A 21,255-nucleotide genomic window follows, 5' to 3' on the forward strand; every position below is an offset into this window, starting at 1 on the left:
AATTGACACGAAACTGTTGCCCTACTATGGGGCATTTGACAATCGTTCATTAAGCGCCCAAGTATTTGTGACCGGATCTGCGAAAACCCGACATAATGGCGCATTTTCCAAATTCTTTATTGTTGAAAATTTATTATCTACTTAGCCAAGTGTATGCTCTGGCAATGTTTCAGCCTCATATGGCAATAACTTTTGGAGTTACAGCCCTACAAAGTAGCAATGTTCTATACCATATTATGCGTATTTTGTACCATACGCGTATAGTACATACCATATGCGTATACGCGTACTGTACAACCATACGCGTATGATACGGAAAATCGTACCATCTGAGTATAACTTAGGCTATATATAGCTAACCTGCTTTGCATATAATATCAAGCAGAAAGTTTTTGCACTACCATACCTATTGACTATGCCGGATGGCACTCTGCTTTCATTTCTTTTCGGGGAAGAGGGAGGGGGAAGGGGCTAGTCTCGCTTAGTGGTTTCTGTAATTCAGTGAAGATCGAGCTAGCTAGGTATATACCTCTATAGAGCAATCATATTTTGGTCTGATTAGCTATACTATTCTCTAGAGCTGAGATGTATTTTGCTTTACTGTAATTAAGATATAATTTGCTTTACTGCATGATGCAAACCTATACACTGTTAAAACTGAGGTGGTCATAGCACACTTAACCAGCAGCACACCCCTGGGGTGCAGGCGCATTTTCAGGATATAGTGTGTGAAGCACACAAGACAAGCAGTGTGACCATATATTGGTGTACATGGCATCCTTTATCATTTAGAGGTAGTAGTATGTATAGAAAAGCATCAATTGTATTGAATTTATGTGCTATAAATAAACTTATTTTGTGCTAAGCCATTACACAGGCACACTACAATAAATGTGTATTTGTGCATAATTATGTGGTATGCTCTAAATGTGCTATACATAGCATGCACTCCTGTGGTGTATGTGATATGTAGGAGATGATTGTCCACATTTGTCCATTAAGTTAGCAAATGTGAACCATCATCTCCTACACATCACATACTCCGCCAAAGTATGTGATGGTGTGAGTGATATGCACAAAAACACATTTTATTGTAGTGACAGTTCAAGTCGGTGAACAAAGCCGGTATGTTTGTATCAATAAAGTAACCAATTTGCATTAACCAAGAGTAAATTTACTCTTGATTAACATTAACTCATAGAATTTCCATTAGATTAATCCAGTCAACAGTAGAGAGATGAAAAAGATGATCAGTGAGGACCCATATATATCTTAAGGTAGCCTCAGTCGAGTGAAATTAAACCCACAATCAAATTCCAGGCTTGGTGATATAGGTTTTATATACATTTTGAAACAATGTTTAAGTATAGATTTGAAAGCAGTAAGTTGCTGACTGACTAATAGACATAATAAGTGTTGTGTATTGTTTGTAGATTGTTGACTTTCCAGGAATGTTACGCCAATTGTGAAACTGTAGATGATGTAATATTTTACAATAATACTATGATGAGTGGTCCCTTTGCAGAACAGTGTCAGTGAGTACTATTCCTAAAGCAATAGCCATTATAATTAAATATTTTAAAGTATCTTTATAATATGAAGGACATAATACATTCCTGACAATATTTATATTACTGTACCTCAGTAAACTACTCCCAATAATGAGTAAAGGCAGAAGACTAGCTTCCTTTTCTTGAAACATTTGGTGGGTTTTATTCCCATGGTTACAAAGGTTTTAATTGTGGGTTTTTGGCAGTGAATTCTACAAGGGCTCTTTTGCATCTATTAACAGGTTATCCAAGTGATAGTGTAGTAAGTTGATAATAGATATCAAACAATAACATCCTACAATAAATTGTAAGTCATGCAGCAGGAATGATACTGAAAAAAAAAAGAAACGGCTGAAAACATTACCTTTAGAGAGCGACACCCCCCTCCCCTAGGTTGGCATCCCCCCTCCCCTACAACACTACATACACATGTGCTGTATGGTTTGTACTTCATGATAAGATGAATGGTAGTCGTACAATAGAGATTATGTCAAGAAAGAGAATTGCACACAATCCTAAGATAAGAGATAGTGCCAAGTAGACAGGTCCACCTGCATATTTTACATTCCATGTAGCAATAGCTACAATCAATTGCCCAAATATGTGCTAAAATGAAAAACAAACAAAAAAAACTGAGTCCACCAATCCAGTCCACTAGTCCAGTCCAGTGATTGTATACAACCCTCTCCGTGCCTATCTACAAACCCAAGACTGGATGCTATTGCAGAGCATGTCTTTGGACCCCAGTGGCTATGGATGGACATTAAGGAGTAAAGGCTATGAGCCAGTTCCAACATCAGTGCGCAAAATAACAGTCAGGACACTGACAATTTCTGGTCAATTACACTAGTTGTCAGGCCATAATTGAATTTGTCCGGAAACAATGTCCTTTCAAGGTAAAGCACTGAGTTTAGAGTGTGATAGGAGGCCAGACATAGTGACATTGGCATGTAATTGAGTTATGTGTTTATGGTTTGTGGTGTGGCCACAAAGCCATGTCCAAGAGACCAACAGGTTACATTGCACAGCCTGTTGACTCAGTTACTTGGCAAATGTACTTATGACCTGTTAGCCATTACTAGCTTTTACTTGTGGTATTCATCTGTACACTCAACTTGCATTTTGAGCTATATAGAATGGAGTTCATTTTTTACAATTCATAATAGAGGCACTATTTCATAGCAGCAATAGTATAGTTTGACTACATAGCTATTATAATACTGAGTTAATTCTCCTTTGAGTCCATTCCTACAAATGCTCCTGTAATAGCACTGAATTTATAGGACCTTATATGTGACCAGAACCCTAACATGTTGTGCTTTTCTGATCTGTCACTGTTATTGAGTGAAAAATAATAATCAGTTGAGTGAAAAGTAATAATAATCAGTTGTACAGTGACCCCAATGCTTAAAACAAATGATTTGGCAAGAAAGGAGAAATGCAAAAAATGTCCAGACAAATTGATTTATGTCCACTCAACTTTCATGTTGTCCTGACAGTGTGTCAGCACATGTCTAAAAAGTTATTACTGCAACATTAGACCCTATGGCACCTGATGAATTTTTAAAGTTCATAAGCTGTAATTGTAAAGGAGATTGTAGCAACCGACGGTGCAGCTGTAAGAAGAACGATGTCAAGTGCATCTCAGCATGTGGAAATTGCAAAAGAATTACATGCAAGAATTACATTGATGATGGAGAGTCTGGAGAAGACCCAGACGTTTACTTATGAGGCAATAGACATTATCAAACTAGTCCTTAAGAAATACATGAGTTCCAACTAATACTAATAATAATGAGTGAATGTGGTCTTTTCATCAATTTCAGGAGTGGTAAAAAGCTTGCAATGTATACATATTAAACCACATGATTTGCTGTACTAACAGCAAATCAACCATTTTCAGATAAGGTCATGGATAGTCCAACTTCCCGAAGCTGTCACGGGTTCTCCTAGGGGAGTTGTGTTTAAATCTTTTGAGGAGGGTTAGTAGACACCTTTACAAACACATTGGTAAAAAAATTTCTTGGTAAGGAATTTATTCCTAGATATGCCAAATATCTGCTAATATCCCCTGACTATTTAATGGCTTCAAGTCGGCCTGAATCAAACATGCTCAAAATTTTGCTCAAAATACTTTCAGGAATTCCCCAAAAAATTTTATCTGTTATGGTCTTCAGTGTTCCCATTTTGCATTATGCTCCTAGGTTAGCAACATTTCTTGCAATTATTTGCAATTATTCTTAAACAGTGAATGCTCTATCACTACAAAGTTACTGTTCTATTTGATAGTATCGATCTAAGGAGCTATGTACAATGTGTCGTGCTCTATTGCAGTTTCCAGTGACTGTTCTATTAGGAAGCATAGATTAATTTTCATGAAGTTAAGATGCATAGTTTGAAATACCCACCTAAGGTGCTAGCATTGTGCTGGCATAGCACTCTAGCATATTATGCTTTTTAATATGCTGGCATATTTGACGCAGGCCTAGCTTCAAGTGAGTGATTATCTTTCAGTGTTGATGATCACCTAATCTCTGTCAGCTGTAGTTCATCAATTCATCTACTACTTTGCTGTTGGAGGATTAATAACAAAACACTATTTAAAGTTCTAACTCTCACTACTAGAGTAATAATTGCAATTGGTTGCTCTATAGTAGTGTTTTGATTGTTTAGTGGTAGGATCCAACAAAGCTACAAAGAAGCATTGACTACATTGTGTTGTAAATCCAACTTTGACGATCGCGAGATAAACTTTTTGCAAGCCATTTCCATACATCATTCACATTCTCATTAGACTATCCATTCTCATTTTGCTACAATTCTGCTTTACCCAAAATGCATGGAAAATCCATGTTGGCAAACTTATATTATTGAAGATGATGAAACTTAGGAAATCTGAACAGTATGCATTAGAGAAACAACATTCAGACATTAGCAAAAGGGACAGATGGGTCTAATAATTGTTGCCAGCTATAGCTAGCTGTAAATGCTGGTTGGAAAATCAGATTAAAGGATGCATTGCAGAATATTTTAAGTGCCACATGTATGCATCACATCATTCAGTTTAATACAACTAAATACCTTTTATTATCCTTGTGCATGGTTTACCATTTGGTTAACAATTGGTTTGCAACCAAACTTTCTGTCAAAAATGTTTTTAAAATTCTTTTGCAATGTCCCCTATTAACCTTAAAATTGCTTAGCAATGAAAGTTTTGTAGGACAAAACTCAGACAAGTTTATCAACCAAATGTTGTGTGACTGTATTGTTATGTACTGTATGTATGCATGTGTGTGCCAACTGTTATTTTTGTATGTTAAATAAACTCGCGCGTGCGCGCGCACGCACACACACACACACACACACACATGCACAAGCTGTTCTTGGATTAATTGAAGACACCATTTCATAACAAAGTCTTTATGCTGTGTATAGCAGATGGAATCATCAATACCGCTTTCTTATTAGCTGGTTTAAAGAAAAGAATCCAATATCTGCTTATTAACGTAGGTATTTAAAAGGCTGCAACACAAATTGCTGTAGACCTTCAGTGCTGGCCACTGTAAAGCTATTATAACAATAATAACCACTTGTGCACTCTTGTTTCTGGTGACTTCCAAATGCTCGATGACAATTGATCACACTAAACCACTATCACTGCTCCCTGCTATGTGTATGGATCTGATACTATCAAACACACATCTCTTGAGTCCTTTTAAAGTATCTGTTAGACTGTTACATCCAATCTCTGTTGCTGTACAGGTTCCGGTGTTTACAAATAGGGTGCTACACATAATTGCCTCCACATAATATCTGTTTTGTTTACCACATACCAGTCTCCCTCATCAATACAAAACAGTTTCAATCCTTCCTAACTCTGTTTCACCAACAAAGCTTAGGTTCATGTGGTGGATGAGTTTGAAGTAGCCACCCAAACAACATCTGTGCAGGAAGACAATGGTCACACATTCTAGCTAGATGGCCCAGCCAATAATGACCTAGAAATAATGAATGATAAGCGAGTAAGTAATATAAAGCCCATCCTACACAGAACCTCATCAATGCTAATGTGATGAGTAATCTGCTGTGATCTAGATATATAACTATGGTGGGAAACTTCTATAAGGAATGTAGATTTATCTGTTTAACAGGCTATGTTACAGCAAGACACTCAAAACTATAACCTGGTAAACTATTCTATTGTTTGCAAGATGTCACAGACAAGACAGATCTTCACAAAGCTCTTCCAAAAATTGTTGCTGCACAAGACACTCCAGCAGTCAATTCTGCATATAAACCACCATGGCATTGCACAACAGACTCTAAAGGACGATGCCTACCAGAACCTTGACTTTTGAATTAGTTATTTGAAACACAATTTTAGCCCTTAACAATTATGGTGAGTCCAAAAATCTGCCTTACAAATAACAGAAACATCATGACAAAATTTCCTTTGAGTTAATTGGTGCATTAAAATTCTTACTACTCCAGGGTGTTCCAGGTATATTTGTACATTTCTTAATCAGGTATTCATTACAGTATGTTCATTAAAGCACAAAATATTAGTAAAGATGTTCCTGATTAGCCTTGCCAACTAACTCCATGATTACCTCTTATACCATTCTAATAAAATCTCTCCAACTCTGAATTGCCCACCCCCAATTCTAGCATTAAAGCCCCATAACACTATCGATACATCATCCTTATTCACAGAATTGATAGTACAGCACAAATCATCATAAACACATCTTTCTGTTCTTGAGATGAACGGTAGGTGGGAGCATACACACTAACCACGGACAAATAAACGTCCTGATTCATTCTTCATCTGCAGTAACTACAACACTCAATCTTCATCTGCAGAAACTATAGCATTGACGTTTGAGCCATGCACACACAATTCTATAACTGCTAGCCTTCTAACACTTACCACAATTACTCCAGGCTGTAGGTGCAACAAGATTCACCACAATGCCAACCCCTCATGCCACAACATACAGTAGGGTGATCTCCACCTGGCAAGGTCCTCCTAGAATGCACCATAACAAAGTCATTTACCTCATACACATCTTGGCCAAACCATTTAGTTACTCCTGTGATACTCATATCAAAATGGTGCAACTGTTCTACTAAGAAGTGATTGTTTTTAATCAACTTGGGACAATTTTCCTCACAGATGTGGTAGCAATGGAGTCTTCTGCCCTAACTAGGGAATGCTTATTCCATGCAGTAACCAAAATTAAGCCTGGAATGACATTGGTTGTTAAAACAATCATCAGCACCTAAAAGGCCACCTTCATTGAATTCCTCAACTCATATAAATTAAAGAAACACAAGAATGGCTTGCAAAACCACGATAGCCCAAAGCATAATATTTTGTGTGGCTACTGACAAGTAAGAATGGAACACTGCACAAAAAAAAGCATTTTGTACCAGTTATGTTAGTCAGTAAAGACTTTGCCAGTCAGACACCACAGGGAAGTATAACTGATTTTCACCTAATCACCCAATCACCCAGACACCCAGACACACACACACACACACACACACACACACACACACACACACACACACACACACACACACACACACACACATACACACACACACACACACACACACACACACACACACACACACACACACAAACACACACACACACACACACACAAACACACACACACAAACACACACACACACACACAAACACACATACATACAGAGTCCAACACAGTCACACATGATTAACTTGTCAAAGTTAACTTTCCACCAATCAACCACCACCAAACAAGTAGATAGAGACAAAAACATGTGCGGAATGTGTTGGCAATGAAATTCTATGTGTATAGCTATTTCTCAAGAAAGGCATGTAGGAAATGATAACTAGCTGACAAAAGGAAGTAATAGCACTGCCCAGTATTAACTATTTTACAAGACAAGTATACAGGAAACCATTAGGAGCAAACAATAAAGAAGTGCAAGGGAATGTTTTGTGAAACATGATCCTTTACATTTTAAACTGGTTGTTAAGAGGAACACATTGCATGGAATCGTTAACATGCCATTTAAAGTGCTGTTTGGTTTACTATTGACACTGCTGAAATCTTCACCAACAATATTACATACAGCTTGTTTATCCATTTCATTTTCTTTGCAGTTATAAATATATATAAATAATAATTTTAATCTTCTGCTAAGGAATAACTAACTTGCAGTGTTGATGACTGACGTAACTAGTCTTCTGTCTAGCCCTGGCCCTGGCCAATTATGCCAGTAAAATACAATTGACCAAAAAGCATAAAGATGCTAGTGTAATAGTTATGATATTTAAAAATATAAGCAATAAGTGCACCTGAAAGCATGCAAATAATGACCCCAATATGTATTATTACTGTACATCATACAGTGTATTTAAAAAAACACCTAATAATATTATATGTGTTACCAGTTTTACAAAACTGATATCCAAATCATACATCAGGAAAAGTCTAACTAATACTACCAGAGGATAGTTTCACTACCATACTATGACCCTCAGCATTACTTAAACTACTCAAAGCTGCTTTTAACAGACATTTTTCTGGGTGATGTGGCAAGCTTGAATAGTGATTTAAAGATCTGCATGGCTTCACCAGAATCAGTGGCACACAGCAGGATGGCATCATATAGTTGGCCAAACATTAATTTTCTATGTGGTTTTTACTGCATATCAGCCGCTAAGAAGCCAGCACAGCCCTGTAATCCTGTGTCTGTACTTCAATTGTGGTCTACCCCCTAACCTCTTGCCCACTGCTTGTGGGCCCACCCCTTTGTGTACTCTGGTGATACTATTTCACTTGTCCAACTGCTGAGATTCTCTGAATCAATTTTATTTGGTGGGAACTCTACAAGCAGCTACAAGTTCTGGAAGTGGTCTGAAAGGTAATAATTGATTGATACATTTTTTGTGCAAATTTCATATGTACGCTCTCTTCTCTTTACAAGTGATGATGGCTTATATTCTTTATAACTGTTTATCTCAGACTTTTAGTGTACTGTTTGGACCTGTTTTCTAAAATACAGTCACATTTTATAATGTAATAAACCGTTTCTTGGTTGGTTATTCACACTTTGCAGACTAATAGAGCAACTCTAATATAGCAGTCAGGAGCACTATTATAATAGTAGGCGAGTGATTACACGTAACAGGTTTAACTGTAGTACCCTGTGTCTCAAAATGCATCATTCAATTTGAAAGTCTGTTCAAAGACATTGGATATGGACACTATGACCTATTAACTTTTACTAGTTTACATTGTATTACTAATGTACTCTAATAAAACAGTCGGTTTTCATCATTGATTTTGAAAGCATAGGTAATAGGCTTGATATTTGAGAACTGCTCAAAAGCATTAAATAGGCATAATAGGTTGGTGCCTACTTCTGTCAATGTACCTAACTATAATTCACATGCTTTCTCATGGGAGAATAATTAACATAATACTTTTGATAGTTCTAACACTTACTATTTTTATTAATGCAGTTGGTTGCTCTATAAGAGTGTTTTGATCATACAGTGGTAGGACCCACCAAAGCTGCAAAGAAGCATTGTGTTGTAAATCCAACCTGTATATCGACATGACAGGCATTTCTATTATTCCCATTCCTGTTCCTGCTTTCCATTTGCGTTTTCTTTAAATTCTGCCTATACCAAAACACACACTGCTTGAAGTTTCTTAGTTTACTAGAGTGGTATATCCCCAGTATATAGAACTGTTAATTGTTTGTTATTTTAGTAGTTTTTCAGTAAACTCGCATTCACTGATGTTTTACTGAGAGTTTAAACTTAGTAAAACAATTATGTTCCATATACTTTAAGTTACTGACATTTTACTATCAGTATAACTGGGTACAACTACAGTAAAGCAGCTTAACAAATTAGTAAACTAAGAACCTTCAAGCAGTGACATAGAAAATCATTATGAGTTTGAATTCTTAGTATGAAATTTGCCTTCCCTTGATCAGAAACATGTGCTTGCTGCAACAAGTGATCATAAAATCTTAGTGTGCTGAAATTTTATGTGCCAGTTAACTTACTACCATACTAACTAACATAGTTGAAGATGATGAATTGTTATTGCTATGAAGCTAAGGAAATGTTTGTACAGTATACATAAATGGAACAAAAATTCAGACATCAGCAAAAGGAAAGACAGGGGCTAAAAGGAGCCAAAAGAGCCAGTTGTAAATGGTGATGAGGCTAGTTCAAGCTGCATTGCAGAATAGTATAAAGTGCCATATGTATGTATGCATCATCATACAGTTTAATACAACTAAATACATGAACATCTTATGTTTATTTTTTATTTCTATCCTTGTGGTTTACCATTTGGTTAACAATTGCCTTACAACCAAATGTACTGTCACAGCTGCTTTTAAAATACTTTTTTACAGTTCTTTATTAAACCCCATATCTTGAGTTCCTCTAAAGTATCTATTACACCTAACACTCTCTGCTGCTGTACAGGTTCCGGTGTTTAAAAATGAAGGTACTACACATAATTGCCTCCACTCATCTCTGTTTTGTGTTACCACATACCAGTCACCCTCATCAATACGAAAAGTTCCAATCCTGCCTAACCAACAATGCTTAGGTCCATGTGGTGGATGAGATTGAGGCAGCCACCCAAATGTTTGGGAAGGCAGTCTGACAATTGTGATGAGCAATCTGCTGTGATCTTATACCTTCTCAAAGAGCAATGGTGGAAAGTCTTCTAACAAATTTAGATTTCTCTGTTTAACAGGCTACAGCATACATTAAGACACCCAACACTAAAGCCTGGTACACTATTCTCTTTGTTTACAAGGACAATCTGTCAGATAGGACAGATCGATCTTTACAAAGCTGCTCCAAAAATTGTTGCTGCACAGGACACTGTAGCATGCATTTAAAGCCCTAAAGGATGACTCCTACCAGAACCTTGATTTTTTGAATTATAGTTATTTGCAACACAATTTTAGCCCTTAAAAATTATGGTCAGTCCAACAATGTGCCTTATGAATAACAGGAACATCATGACAAAATTTCCTTTGAGTTAATTGGTGCATTAAAATTCTTACTATGTTGCCTTCATGGTTAACTTCATGGTTAACTTCATAGTTAACTTCATAGTTACTTTTTACACCATTCCAATAACATCTCTGAATTGCCTGCTAGCAACATCTCTGAATTTCCTGCTAACACATAATGCTATCAATGTCATCCTCAATTACTGAATTGAAAACACATCTATCTGTCCCTGAGATGAATGGTAGGAGGGAGCATACACACTAACCAAGGACAAATAAACGTCCTGATTCATTCTTCTTCCTCTGCAGTAATTATTGCACTGAAGTTTGAGCCATGCACACACAATTATATAACTGACAGCCTTCCAACAATTACTCCAGGCTGTAGGTGCAACAGGACTCAACACAACACCAATCGCCTCATTCCACCTCTCCTCACAGATGTGGCATCAAAAGAATTTTCAGCTACAGAATTTTCAGCCTCAACTATGGAATACATATTCTAGCAGCCAACATTAAGCCAGGTATGGTAGCATCTAAAAGTTCACCTGTCATTGATTTCCTAAACTCATGCAAATTAATGAAACACAAGAGCTTACAAAACCATGCACAATAGCCCAAAACACAATACTTTCATGTGGGTATGATCAAGTCAGCCACACAAAGAAGCATTGTGTACCAGTTATGTTAGCTTACAAAGCCTTTGCCATCAGGCACCACAAGTGGATTTTGCATAATTATTTACACGCACATACACATGGACACACAGAGTCCAACAACATTAAATTTTAGGTTGATAGACTTGTCAAAGTTTAGCCCTACAAAACTTTCATGTTAGTACAGTATTATCCACCAACCAACCACCCTCAACCAATCACCACAAACCAACTAGATACTTCAAGACAGTAACATGTGTTGGCAATAAAATTCAATATTGTCTATGCGTATAGCTATTTCTCAAGAACGGCATGTAGGAAATGATAACTAGTAGACAAAAAGAAGAAATAGCATTGCCCAGTATTAACTATTTTACAATAAAAATATACAGGAAACCATTAAGAGCAAACAATAAAGAAGTGCAATGTTTTGTGAAACATGATCCTTTGCACTTTAAACTCATTAATTTTGTCTGTTGGCTTCATTAATTAAGAGGAGACACATTGCATAGTATGGCATTTAAAGTGCTGTATGGTTTGCTATTGACACTGCTGAAATCTTCACTAGCAATATTACAATACATTAGGTACAACATGTTTATCCAGTTCATTCTCTTCATACTTGTGAAGCTCTTTATGTGTTTAACAGTTGAATCTTTGGTTAATAATAACTAACTTGCAGTGTTGATGACTGACATAGCTAAGCTTCTCTCTATCCCTGGCCAATGATGGCAGTAAAATGTAAAGCATAATAGTTGACTAAAGCAGTAATGCTTTTTGAAAACAAGCAATCAGTGCACCTGATTATTATGGAGTATAATTATTGTGCATACAAACGTCAAACACAAATAGAAACTTTGCTTACAGTTTGTTCAAGAAATAAAGCCTCTCCCTGTCTCAGGGTAGAGCTACTAGGTTTAAATTTCTCTTAGCCACAGCTTGTATGTGCACAGAATAAGTTTATTGTTACAGTATACTTGAAAACAAAGTGATCATCTCATCATGGAGCTACAGTGTATCAGTCTATTTCAATTTACACATAAAATTTGTAGTGTTCTTCTATGAAATACATATGTGACCGGATTTCATATAACAAGGCTTCCACACACACAAAATCAAACTTGCGATTTTACTAGAAATGGATTGCTAGTCTAATACACTATCATATTTCACACTGTACTTCCTTCAGCACTGGAAAGTCTGGTTTCTGTAGCAGCTTTCTTCCGACCCTGTCAAAGCCACGAGTGTGAGATTGGCACCATTTAATGGCCATGGCTTTGTGATAATGGTGTGTGGTGAGCTGGTACTTCACAGAGAACTCGCCAGTAGTGTTCTCAGTCAATGTGGAGTAATTTGAGGGCCATGGAGAGCCCAAACTTGGCCTCTGGATTCCAATCGTCTTCTTACTCCATTTTATACCCGTATATTAAGACCACCGTGCACCCCCACCCTCCCACCCTATTACTACCACCCTCCCACCCTATTACTACCACCCTATTACTACCACCCTATTACTACCACCCTATTACTACCACCCTATTACTACCACCCTATTACTACCACCCTATTACTACCACCCTATTACTACCACCCTATTACTACCACCCTATTACTACCACCCTATTACTACCACCCTATTACTACCACCCTATTACTACCACCCTATTACTACCACCCTATTACTACCACCCTATTACTACCACCCTATTACTACCACCCTATTACTACCATCTGTGATATTATTACCCGCTCGAAAAAAGCTGCTCAAAACAGGGCAAATTTTGGGTATCAGAAATGTATACACCCACTCAGTGATAGCTAGTGAACAGATGAACAATTGGTGCAAATTTTGTTTGCACAGCTGTAGGCACTGGGAAGTTATTACACAATGATTCCTTAAAATCGCCATATCTCCTAACAAAGCTTTGTGCATCGAAGCCTTGTTTTGTCAAATTCAGTCACATATATAATAGTCACGAATATTTCCAACTTTTCAAACATACTTTCTATATCATCTTTACACAGGCAGGTGTCTTACTAACCTTCAGCATTTGGCCTTAATATACAAATAAACAGCAAGAACTTTTCTTCCTACAGTTGGGTGCTTAAGTGTTTTAGTTAACACATGTACTTAATCAATAAGAACATGTATATACATAGTATTAACATTCTACTTAAATTCCTAAGCCTTTCCAAATTTGACTAATCATACATATTTCCTAATGTAGTTATTACTTTACAACTACAACAAACAGTAGTGATATGTTAGGGGTATAACATGCAACTTGCATTTAGTAACGTACTATCTATACAACATGATTACAATATATAATAGCATATAGTAGCGTGTGCACAATGTGTCTCATGAAAAGGATATCATGCAGGAATTGATCATAAGTAGCTATCAATAGAGCAGACAAAAAAAGAGTGTGGTAGTTTTTTTTTGAGAAAATGTTAACTTTTGCAGTTTAAATGCTGGTTTCACCATTAAACAAACAAAAAAGAAATTTCACAAATGTTATTACTTGTATAAGTGCTGTTTCATTTGTAGAGGAGTTTCTGCCCTCTATGCTTGATCATGCCAGCAATTCGCCAGCATTACACTTATCTGATGCTTTGCCTATTATGCCAGTGTATGGATTATAAACCATACAGTACAACAGAATGTGAATCCTGATGATGACAGCATTTGTGTAGTGCCACTATCACTGCAGAAATATGCCTGTGACAATACATACTTATGATGTAACATCTTTAACTTTTATTAACTTCTCACACAATTGTATAACACATATCCATGTACACAAGAAACACATATCCCTGTATACAAGAAATTATATGCAACTCCATTCATGCCAAAGGTTACTTAATTCATAGGCGGTGGAGATGGGGGGGAGGGGGGCACTTTTATGGGACAATGTTTGCAAGCAAAGGTCGAGATACTCTAATAGAACAGTCAAGATATAGATACTCCAATAGAGCGGTCACAGTATTCAGAGAAGCAGCATAGCAAGCTACTTAGCTATGTATGTGTAGTTATAAATAAGGAGATATAGTTGGTGTAGGTCAGCCACTGTACTTTTTTTTGGTCTTCAGCTTACAGTCGGCTTGGCCCCCTTACTCTTTGCCCTGCTCCACCGCCCCTGACTTAATTAACTTATTCTGTTAGTAGATTTGTATGTCATGATTAAAAGGCTAAGCAGAAATAGATGACTATATGTATTATACTGGCACACTGTTAGCATGTAAAGCATTCATAGAGTGACATAAAGCATGTGATACATTGACATGAAACATGTGATACATTGATTAGTTGGTGTAGTTTAGCTATTGCTTAAAATTAGCCAGATTTGCAAAAAGGGGTCTTCCACACACATCCAATTCATTAACTCGGAATACCATAACTAGAGGTCAAAGCACACACAAATCTGTAATTTTCTCCATCCTAACTTTATGCACACTACTTTCCAAATTTCAAGGCAATGGATTTTTTCAATCTGAAGTTATTAATCATCAGTGTTGGTAAATTGTATGTGTATGGAAGACCTCTTTTCACAAATCCAGTCACTAATAAACTAAACTAATTATTTGGAATGTGTCTGCTTTGAAACCTACGTACTGTGGAAAACATGCAGGAGATAACAGCTAAGTAGTAAACAAGATTAAGAAAGAAGCCAAAATGGAATGCATTAATCTTCTTAAGAAAAGTTGGATACCATAGTAGTTTCTTTTGAGTTGTTATAATCACATTGTACTCAGAGTGAAATTATTCATAGACAAGAAAACAAGGTTATCTTGTCTTTGGCACTTAGATATACAGACCAGTGTATCTGATCATAATGCGCATGCACATATTTTAAGTGTAGCTGTAGGTATTTGATTGTACTAGTAGACTATTTTGTCTCTTTACACCTATTTTTGCATGCCACATCAAAACAAAGAATGACATTGGGTATATCTCTACACTCAATATTTAATAGCTTTAGACATTGTTGAGTTATGAGTGTCTGAAGGCATCAGCTAGGCTGGCAGTCAGTCAGTCAGGACAAAACCTGTTTTTAAATCCCATTTATTAGAGCAGCTAAGCAAAAATGTTCACTTTATGTATGATAAAAGCACCAAACTTGGTTAACATTTCCTATCATATCACACAAAAACCCGACAAAACAAAGCACAATGGAAAATATGTATTAAGGAAGTCATAAAAGTATTCAATAGTTAACATTCTAAAAATTTGCATCTTTATTGCCAAGCAAATGAAAATCAGATCTATAATATAAGATGATCAAAGGAGATGTCCATCCAGGTCAGTAGCTTGCAATGTTAAGAAGTACAGGATTAAGGTTTGCAAATCCATGGATATGCACGCACGCCCGCACACACACACATTTATATAAAACAGTTTATTTTGCCACATTTTGAAAGATTTTCTTTTTGCACCTGTAACTTTTTATGCTTTGTAAGCTAAAAAGACAATTATTTTGAATGCATTTATGTGGCTTTCTGATCAGCTAGAAAGGAGTTTATAACCTAGTTCAAAAAATCCCAAATATGCCATAAGACAATGACTTTGACGTGGCATCATATTTGTGACTACATCTGCGAAAAGGGGTCTTATAGCCTTTCCAAATGACTACTCATAACTCCTTGAGTTTTTATCCTGTCACCTTCATATTACACTGTGAAATAGTGTAAAAAAATTATATACAAAATTATTTTGATAAACTTGTCAGAGTTTAATCCTACAAATAACTCCCACTCTTAGTGCAGCATTCTCTCCAGACACTCAGCGTATTTGATTACTCCCACTTATAGAGGAGGGAAGCTCATAGTTATGAAAGAGGGAAGTTCTCTAGCAGCACTAGACAAACACAGAACATGCCATGCACGTTACATGTGTGGAATGTATCGGCAATAAATTCAATACTACCTAGGTGTATACTTATCAAGAAAGGCATGTAGGAAATGATAAGTAACAGACAAGAAAGAATAAGGAATGTAGTTAATAGTCTTGTGAAAAGAAATTAAAGCTGCAATAGCAACTTTACAATAGCATTAATATGTGTCAGTGGTATTTTGACACAATCAAGCTAATTTTTCGCAAGAAAAGTATACAGGAAACCATTAGGAGTTAACAATAAAGAAATGTAAGGGAATGTTTTGTGAACTTTTGCACTTTAAACTGTTTTGTCTGTTAGCTTCACTATTTGAGAGGAGACACATTGCATGGAATCACTAGCATGCCATTTAAAGTGCTATTTGATTTGGTATTGACATTGAGTATGAGTCGGAAAACTTAAACTTATATGCAAGATGAGGTGCAGCATGTTTATCCAGTTCATTCTCTTCACATAGTTGTAAAGCACATTATGTCTTTTATAGTTGTCAATGAATCTTTTGTTGATATCTTCATAGGAATTCAGTGTTGATGACTTAGCTAATCTTCTTTATATGTACCTATTTTATGCCAGCTATGGTCCATTAATTCACATGCGTTCCTGTGGAAGAATTATTAACAAAACACTGTTGATAGCTCTAATGCCTGCTATCAGAGCATTAATGCAGGTGGTTGCTCTATTTGAGTGCTCTACTGGTAGGATCCAACAAAGCCTAACCTGTATATTGACAAGATGACTTAAATATGTTTTCTATTGGTCATTTTCATTCCTGGTTTCCATTCCCATTTTGTTAGAATTCTGCTTACCCAAAACACATGGATAATAATTAGTATGAGTTTTGCCCCGTTAGCTAAACACTTGATCAAACACATGTGTTTGCTGTAGCAAGTGGTCATAAAATCTGGAATTTTATGTGCTGGCCAACGTAGTACTATACTATAGTAACTTACGTAGTTGAAGATGACAAAATCAAGGAATATGTGCAGTATGCATTAGAGGAACAAAAAGTCAGACATCAACAAAAGTAAAGACAGAGGCTATAGGGGGTAAATTGTTGCTAAAAGGCTAGATACAAGTACCTAGTTGTAAAATTAATGCTGATGAGAAAAATCAGACAAGCTACATTGCAGAATTATATAAATGCTATAAGCGTGCATCATCATATAGTTTGATACAACTAACAGGACCTCTACATCTAATGTATTTTTCTAAATTTTAATTATTGTGGTTTACCATTTGGTTACAATTGTCTTACTTACAACCAACTGACTGTCACAGCTACTTTTAAAATTATTGTAACAGTCCTCTATTAAACTTAAAATCACCTTAGCTACTGTTAAATGTAAAATAATACAATAAAAACTACTTTTATTCCAATCTTGCATGGTTTGTAGCTACTATCAATATACGGTATGTAGTCCATCCCTTTCAGTTCATGATTGCTCCCAGTTCCCAATAATTTCTCTCAGATCATTTTCCTGATCATAGCAATTTTTCAAAACTTTCATGGGAAAGATGCCCCCTGAATCCCGTAACTAGTCAGAACTCCTGCCTCCCACTTTGCCACACAAGCTTTCTATTCCCTCATGGCAAAACAGAGTACAAATGCTGTGCATTCTTTAATAACAAATTTGATTTTAATCTGTACAAGAAATAAGTCATCCCACCCTCCCCTGTCTCAGGGTAGTACTGTATAGTAGGTTTTAATTTCTTAGCCACTGCTTGTATGCACAAAGAATAAGTTTATTGTTCAATTATGCCAGTAATGATGCTGCCACAACAGATAGACCTAAGCATAGATCAAATGGCATATTATATTGAATTACAATTTGTAACATGGTCTGACCAAACCAGTCTTACAGGCTTTTTCCGACATCCATCTTTGAAAGCTCACTTCTTTAGTTATCTACTTAAAACTTTTCCACATTAGTATGCCATGCAGCAGCTTCATTGTTAAATATTCACGAAACACGTATAACTGGAAAGGCTAGAACACTGATGCTTTAAGACTGGTTTTGTAAGACTGAGTCATATTAATTGATGTGCTATCTTACACTGTTACCTACCTTAAAGTTTAATATACTCAATTTCTGTATCAAGTTGCAATTATGAAGCCAGCATGTGGATTATAAACCACACAACAGAATGTGAATCCTGATGATGACAACACTTTTGTAGTGTCATTATCACTTAGAAATATGTCTGTGACAATAATTATAATACTTAATATCTTTAACTTTTATTATCTTATCACACAACTGTATCACACATATCCATGTACACAAGAAGGTATACGGTATAACATGGGCATACTGCAAAGTTCCATTCATGCAAAGGGTTGTTAACTTATTAGACCATCCATTATTTTTATGGCATGATTAAATGGCTAAGCACTGTTAGGTGTATTGTATATACACACTATAATATTAACATGTAAAACATTCATAGAGCAACACAAAGCATGACACATTATTTAGCTGGTGTAAATTTTAGCCATTATGGTAATAAAGAAAAACATTTAGAATGGGTCTGCTATAAAACCCAAGTTAGCCTATTGTCAAAAACATTCAGGAAACAACAAACAAGAAAGAAGCCAAAATGGAATGCAGTAATTTTCTTAGAAATGTTGGAAACCATAGCAATTTAAACAATCTTGTTTGCTGGTTTACCTATATTGAATTTTGCACTGAATGTACAATTCAATTTTTAGGTATGATATGCACACCATCATTATTGGAAATGCTCTTTTATAACCTTTGTCTTATGATTCATAAATTATGTAATGTGTAATGGCTCTGGTGATTGTAGCTAATTCTCAAACTCGACTATATTTCTTAACTCTTGAGTATTATTTGTTCATATAAAAGTGATAACAATAACTGGATGATTGTAGCTATCATGATTATGTGCTCAGATTTGAGCATGTCATTTATGAAGAAACTTTCCTTCATTTTGTGATGAAAAATGATTGTACATGACTATCATTCATAGCAGTTTTTAATCGTTAGCCTAGTATTTGTAAAGATGGCGCCTATTCTTTGAATGTATTTTGTACTGTAGTAAGAGTGAAAGTAGGTAACAGCAAGTCTATACAGTTGTAGGATGCATTCATAGACAAAAAAAACAAGGTTATCTTGTTTTTGGAATCTTTAGATTATAAACATGTTCATTATTATCTAATTATAGTGGATACATATTCTAGGGTTATATGTATGTATTTTATAGAGCTATTAGACCGCTTTGGTTTTTATACCTGTTTTTGCATGCCACACCAAAAGAATGATTTCAGGTATAGTATATCTCCGCACAAAATTCAATGTTTAATAGCTTTAACCATTTTGTGTTTGCAAGCATAAGGGAGGCTGGCAGTTAGTCAGTGCTAAACCTCTGTTTTATTATATTCTAATATATAATCCATAGCAAATTATCAGATACACTTTCAGCTGCTTCAAAAACACTTTTGGGAAAAAGTATTTCACAACTTAGGTTATTAGTACAAACCACAAATGGTGGGTGTGGGTGTGCCTAATCAGCATATTTGTAACTCCCACTTTAGAAGATGGAGACTTGAGATATGTCATACATTTGGAGGGAGGGATATTCTCGCTCTAGCAGCACTAGACAGAAAGAGAACTGTGTGTGGAATGTACCAGCAATCTCAAGAAAGGCATGTAGGAAATGATAAGTAACAAACTAAAACAAAGAAATGCAGTATATGGTCTTGTGAAAACATTAAAACTTCAATAGCACCATACAATGTAATGTATATGTGTGGCATGTTTACACAATCAAGCCCAATATTAAACAAGATAAGCATACGGCAGTAGTAAACAACAGAGAAGTGCAAGGGAATGTTTATGATCATTTGCACTTTGAACTGGTGCATCTGTTGGTTTCATTAATTAAGAGGAGACACATTGCATAAAATCGCTAGCATGCCATTTGAAGTTTGATATTGATACTGCTGAAATCTTTACTTACAATTATAAAACATGAGGTGCACCATGTTTATCCAGTACATTTTCTTTGCAGTTCATTATTTGTCTAATAGTTGAATCTTCTGTTAATAGCTTGAGTAAGTGAATAACTTTCTGTGTTGATGACTTAGTCAGTCCTCCGTGTATGTACGTACCTAATCTATGCCAGCTCTAGTCCATCAATTCAACTGCTTTTTTCATACTATCACACACACACATGCACACACACATGCACATGCACACATACACACGTACATGCATACACGCACATATACAGTCCAACACAGTCACACAATAAATATTATTTAGTTTGTTAAACTTGTCAAGGTGTAGTTCTACAAAACTTTCACTGTCAGTACAGTGTTATCCACCAACTAATCACCGCCAAAGAACTAGATAGTGACAGAAACATGCGTGGAAAATGTGTAGGCAACAAAATTCAACATTGTTTATGCGTATAGCTATTTCTCAAAGAAAGGCATGTAGGAAATGATAAGTAGCAGACGAAAAGAAGAAATAGCAATGCAGTACATGATGTTATAAAAAAATTAAAAACTTCAATAGAAAAACATACAACAGAACAAATATGTGTGGCATGTTTACACAATCAAGCGCAATATTAACTATTTCACAAGAAAAGTATACAGGAAACCATTAGGAGCAAACAATAAAGAAGTGCAAGGGAATGTTTTGTGAAATATTATGATCCTTTGCACTTTAAACTTGTTTGTTTGTTGGTTTCACTATTTGAGAGGAGACACATTGCATGGAATCTCTATCATGGAATATAAAATGCTGTTTGGTTCGATAATGACACTGCTGAAATCTTCACTATATAACAATAAAACACAAGATGCAGCATGTTTATCCAGTAAATTCTATTCATAGTTGTGAAGCTCATTATGTTTAGTAAGAAAAATCAAACTACACCATCAGTGGATAGCTTCACTACCATACTATTAGTTTTGACCCTCAGCATTACTCAAACTACACGAGGCTGGTTTTAACAGCTGTTTTTCTGGGTGGTGTGGCAAGTTTGAAAGGATCTGCATGGCTTCACCAGAAACAGTGGCACACAGGTCATGTTGCTTGGATGCCTGAATCATCTATATTTATGGGATATTTC

This window comes from Dysidea avara, chromosome 2 (genome assembly GCF_963678975.1).
Source record: "Dysidea avara chromosome 2, odDysAvar1.4, whole genome shotgun sequence".
Taxonomy (NCBI): Eukaryota; Metazoa; Porifera; class Demospongiae; order Dictyoceratida; family Dysideidae; genus Dysidea; species Dysidea avara.